Genomic DNA, 6,062 nt, shown 5'->3' with positions numbered 1-6,062 from the left:
TGAAACAATTTCTTAATGTATTTATTCAAGTCTGTAACCTCCCTGCTGTAATGCCCTACGGGCCGATGCAGGTAACTAATAAATAATAAATAAAATAAAAAAAATTCTGACTCTGCATAACTGGTGAGTGATGGGTTGAATGCTGCCGTAATAAATACCATGAAAGAAAAAAAACGACTGTGGCTGAATCGGTTAGCATGTGGTCTCGCCACCTGGAGTTCGGTGGTTGGAATCCGCAGCCCGACGAGCAACTTTTATTTTCGCGCGGCCTGGGCTTTCTTGCACGGCGACACCAACACCGACGCCGACACGAGTGAGGCAATACAAAACTGCTCTTGACAAGAGACCTTCCCGATGCATATCCGCAACCCCTTGTGCTTTCAGACGGGCAAGTTATAGTCGGCAAGGAAACTTCAAACATTCGCTCCGCAGTCCTATAAGGAACATTCGTTTGTTGGGCATGTGGTAACGTACCCCGGTGACACTGCAAGAAACGCCCAGGCGACAAAGCGCCGCCCTCAATCGCCAGGCCGCCAACACAGAGTGAGGTTTTTGAAAAACGTACCGCAATATGTACCGTCACCTCTGGGTCAAAATGGAAACACTAGAAGGTGCAGCCCCGTTAACTTATGCCGAAATTCCCACTTTCGTTGTTTCCAAAACATACGAATGCTTGCGTACAGCTGCGTGTCAACAAGCGTCCACTTCATTGCGCGTGCAAGTGCATGCGTGCGTATACCAATTAACTGCTCCATGTCACCTTTTGTGTACAAAACAACCACTCGCACCTCTGTGTGCATAAACCACCTACTGTATGAAGAAACTTTATATGAATTCTGCCCAGAGTAAGTCTCTCTATATGGGTGTGTATGTGCTGTGAATATGCCTCGTAATAGCTTAACATAACGCCCTGCTCGTTACAGCAAGCCTGATTGTCAGCGAAGCGTTCCAGTTATGATAAAGCGACTGACAGATCTCCCGCTCACAAAATGCCCCGCATAATCTGTCTCGGAGTTTAAACACCAGCGTTGCGCACACAGCAAACTTGAAAAAGTTTAGCGACAAAGTTTATTCTGGACATTCACCCATACGAGGAACGTAATTATGACGGATCTATTGCCGTGATGATGTGATTGCGTGCAAAAACCGTATCCACTTAGGTTGACTGCTATATTAATTTCCCGTAAGCATTTCGTAAGCACCCTCTTCATCTAGGCTATAAAACACCGGAACATGCTTATTTTCTGTAGAAGATACCTGGCACGATATCTGTCCAAAAGCAGAAGCAAAGCGCACGCACTTAGAAAGACCAGCTGACCGAAGAGCGAACTGTTATCAGCTATAATTAGAGCTCCGAAGTGTGTGTATATTGAAATTGTTTTTCGTCAGTATTCTCAACTTTGAAGAACGCTGGGCGTAAAGAAGAAAAAATATCAGTTTCGCCATAATGTCCAAGCAATGAATGCGATAGCGACATGTTAGAATATTACACGAAGTGTAAGGCTGGTAGCTGCAGCATGAATTGAAGTAAACGTAAGCAAAGTAAAAACGAGCTGTTGGGATAAGTGCCCTCTGTTTGAATCTTGCCATCGGATAATTTCATTTATTTTTATCAATAAAAGCCAACGTCTTTCTTAGCGACGTTGCCGCCGCTTTTCCGTATCGCGTATCTTTCAAGCCTCTTTTTTGCACGGCCACGCCAATAAAGTTACATCATTTTTCGGGTTTGAGCTCTGTTATATTTAAGCCTGAGAAGATTTAAGATAAAATGCGTACGCTCTGTCGGTGTTTTGTTTCGTGACATTTGCTTGTGGGCTGCCACACCCTAAATTCTGAGGAATAATTTTGTCAAGAATGTAAGACCTGGTATGAGCAACTTTAGGCATAGAATTGTGGAGCAATATAACCCGAATATACCACATGGCATATATAGCATGGCATGGCATATAGCATGCATGTGGCTAAATATATACGGAACCTCATGGCGACGGTGACAACGATGCCAAAAATTTGCTTGGAGTGGTCATATAATGGTTATGGCAATAAAAAAAAACACAGAGCTGAAAATGCAGTTAGTAAGGCATTGCGCCATGATTTGTTTGCTCAAAGTGGGTCATATGGGGGGTAACCGTACGTCTCAATAAAATAAGCTTCGTTTCGTTTATGTCGATGCTCCCGGACGTTGAAAAAGAAAATAGTAAAAAATGGGAAAAGAAAGCAAACGACTGATGTACTGAATTAAAAAGCCATCCCTCTAATAATAGCCCCTTCGCTAATTTTTGACCGTATACGCCTGTAGGCTTAATTAATACTCATCGGGAGTTCTCGAAAGCAGCAAAACAAAAAAATTCATGCGGGAACTCCGCGGCGAGTTGTCTAAGTATGCGTAAGCATTGTGCCACTTGCTCATCTCTACGCATCCCGGTCTCATTATCAGCGTTATGAAACTTGATTGGAACAGTATAAACGACAGCGCTGCAGCGACACGAACTGCTGCGGACGGCGGCGCAAGGTGAATTGATGACGCAAGCAAACTACTGCAGGGGGCGGTGCCAGCTGCGCTGAAGGCGTTCCGATCACTATAAGCCGTTATCGCTCTTTCGTGTCTTATCCATCTGGGACGAACCGTTATCAACCGTGATTAATCGCACTCCTGCGGCCGCTGCGTATGGTGCCGCCATGCGGGCCCTTTCTTGAAAGTGGTCTGCTGTGAGGACATAGTGCGTCGCGTGCTCATAGCTTCGTGTGCGCTGCGTTCTCGCCGCTTAGTTCGCGCTGAAGCCAGAGGCAGCACGAAGGCGAATTCGCTCGCTACTGCGGGCCCTATGTCGAAAGCGATCGCCTTACGTGACGGACGGACGGACGGACGGACGGACTTGTTTCCTCATTGGGTAGGCATAGAAATACGTACGCATTTAAAGAGTAGAAGCGCATGGGGGGGGGCGGTAAATGATATGAGGGGGGGGGTGCAGGGCAGGATGCCTCCTCGCGCATGAGAATGCCATCGTTTGTCGCCGGAGGGTGTCTGTATTTAAAAAAAAAAGGCGCGGCTCGCTCGCAGCACGAGCGTTGTCGATTTGCAATGCAGATGCGCACTTGCGCGCTCTGCGACCGGGCGTGCGTGTGCGTATACGGATACGTGAGGGGTTGGCGGCTTTGCGTTTGCGAAGCCACGAGCGCCGGTCGATGGTCGTGCCGGTGCCGCGTGAGCTGATTAGGCCTCGCCACGCGGACGCGCAATCCGGCTGCGGGCACGACCCGCAGTCCCCCGCTGCGGGCCAGCCCGGTGTCCTCGGGGCGCAGATACGCGGCCCCTATATTGTTTCCACCGAGCGAGCGCGCGCGCGGACGTGCCGCTAATGCATGCGTAGATGATCGCCGCGCGCTGTTGCGCGTCGTCGTCTCTGGGCCCCCGAGCCCAGTGCACGTGATGCGCCGAAACTGTGCGCTCGCTCGCTTCGGGCAGTGCTCTACGTTGCCTGCGCCGCTGCTGTTTCGTGCCTGGCCTACGCAAGAGATTAGGGCTGCGAGACGCGCAACAGTAGCGTGGCGTCACCTCCACGTGGGCGTCAGAGAAGCCCTGCGGCGTCGATTGAAGAAAAAAAAAAAGACAGGCTTCCCTTGTGCGCTACACCAGCAGCGCGCTGTTGTCCACGCGCCGAGTTGCGGTACGACGCGCTAATAAGCTGTACCCTCTTCTGTCCTTTCGGCCGAGAAGAAGTTTTGGAATTGTGTAAGTAGTCATATAGCGTTGCCTACGTACACCAGCGGCCTCAATGGTGTAGAAGCCCCCTGCGTTCCGATAAGCAATAAAATAATAAACTTGTATGTGCATCTGGGGAGCGCCCCAAGAGACGGAAGAGTTGACCCAATGGGCTGTCTACATGCATGAGCGTCTCAGACACATGGCGATATTAAATCGAGCGGAAAAGTTACATGCCACAAGCCTGAGTACAATATGCACTCTCGCCACTAGAAAGTGTTTGTAATCGGCTTACGAATGAGATAGTGCTTTTAGTGTTGTTGTATGTTGGCTCAGTTGCATGGGTCAAAGTTAAAGAAACTTTTAAAACCGAACCTTTACCAAAGTAGATAAACTTGTCGATCGCCTTACAATGCCGAGAGCTCAGCCGAAGTGCTATGTACTGTTCTACCTTCTGAATTGCAAAATTAGTAAATCACAGAAATTAACCGTATCTCTATCATAAAAAGAAATGCGCAATCTAATGTGTTTAATGCGGCGAAGTGGCTGTGTTGGCATATATTTGAAAAGGCGGCGGAGCCAGAAAAGGCACGGACGGAGACAAGGACGAGCACTGAGTCTCTCTGACTCGTCTGCTTCAGCGCTCGTCCTTGTCGTCTCGTCTCAGTCCGCGCCTTTCTTTTTTACGCTGCCGCCTTTTCAAAGCTGGTTCAGCCAGACCAATTATCCTTGTATGACAGCTACAAAATGTTTTCGCGCAGTGGCCCTATAACGACCGCACTGAGCTTTTTCTCGCTATTTACCGTATTATTTTCTTGGCCCACAGAATACCCTATAAAGCAATGTTCGACTTCTGATCAGCCGTTTTATGCTGTTTTTATTGTCAACCGTAGCACTAAATTACCTCAAGTCGATTCACCTCTTCACTACCGTCCCGCATAGTTCCACGTCTGGAGTTAATCCAGGGAACTCAGGGGGAAGAAGGAGATGGAAATTCAAGACGATGAGCAAAATGAGAACAAGGTGAAAGCAGGCGCCTATGTTTCGAGAAGTGGACTTGTCTACTTAAAGGCGACATGTGTCGCCTTGAAGAAGACAAGTCCACTTGTCAAAACGTTGGCTCCTGCTTTCACCTGTCGCCTTGAAGCAGACAAGTCCATTTCTCGAAAGATTGGCTCCTGCTTTCACCTTGTTCTAATTTTGCTCAACGTCTTGAGTTAAGTGACTTCCCGTCCTATCACACATGACTGCCCTTCTTGAAGGTCATGCGTTACGTTTTACTCAACTGATGATCCGAAAACCTTCATTCTATAGATATATTATCAGTGCTTTCACTTCGAGTCAACACTTCCTGTCGAGGCTGCTAAGCGCAATATCATATAGAGAAAGTTCCAGTGTGGTCCTTTAGGACATTTCTTTAGAATATTCCAAATATAAGCTGCAGCAGATTGCACGAACTAAACCTTTTGCTGCAACTCTGACCGGCACCACACCGACGTAAGTCATCTCTTCTGTGTCGGTAGAGCGGTTAGAAGTTCCCTTCACGCGGACATGTTCAGTACTAACCGAACGACTGACAGTGCTGCATGTCATGTCTTCAGCTGCAAAGACAATTGTGACCACTTATTGTGCGACTAACCTCGATTTGATGTAAAAAGACAATCTCAATGCAATGCATTGGGCCACCTGGATGATCGTCTACTGTCCTGGAACATCGTTACCGGAAGACGTTACTGGAAGACGTTACCGGAACATCGTCCCCACAGATCGTCGGCTTACAAAGCAGATTAGGCACTTCCTTTCTCATTTATTTTATTTATTTTTTTTCATCCCTTAATTCGTCTTCCTCCTGCATGTAGGATTATAAACCGATCATGCACCTCGTTCGCTTCCCGTACTTTCCTTTTTTATCTTCTCCCTGTGCTTTTTTTTGAGGACGACTGGCTTTTGCTAACGCCTTTTGACTGCGTTGTTCAGCGCATTTTACAACGTAAGCTGTTACGTGCGCATTCCAACACCTGTTTTAGTTAGCGTCGTCGCCGTCCGTCGCAGCTATCACCGGGAATGAGAAAAAAAAACAGTTCCCGCCAGGATCCAACCTGGACCCGCAGTGCGAGAGTCAGCTACTCTACCACTAAGCCACGCCAGCGTTTTTTTTTAACTTGGTATTTATTACAATGAATGAAATGATGTATGTACTGGAACTACTTACGAAATTGTGAGCACCCGGTAGTCATACGCGATCACAGGTATACGAGAAGTGCATACAAAGAAAACAGCACACAAAGCAACATCTTCCTTCACAGCAAAAACTTGAAAGGAGAAGTCAAACACCCAATAAAAAGTTGATACCAATCCG

This window comes from Dermacentor variabilis, chromosome 3 (assembly GCF_050947875.1).
Source record: "Dermacentor variabilis isolate Ectoservices chromosome 3, ASM5094787v1, whole genome shotgun sequence".
Lineage (NCBI taxonomy): Eukaryota > Metazoa > Arthropoda > Arachnida > Ixodida > Ixodidae > Dermacentor > Dermacentor variabilis.
Note: the sequence above shows the minus strand (reverse complement) of the source record.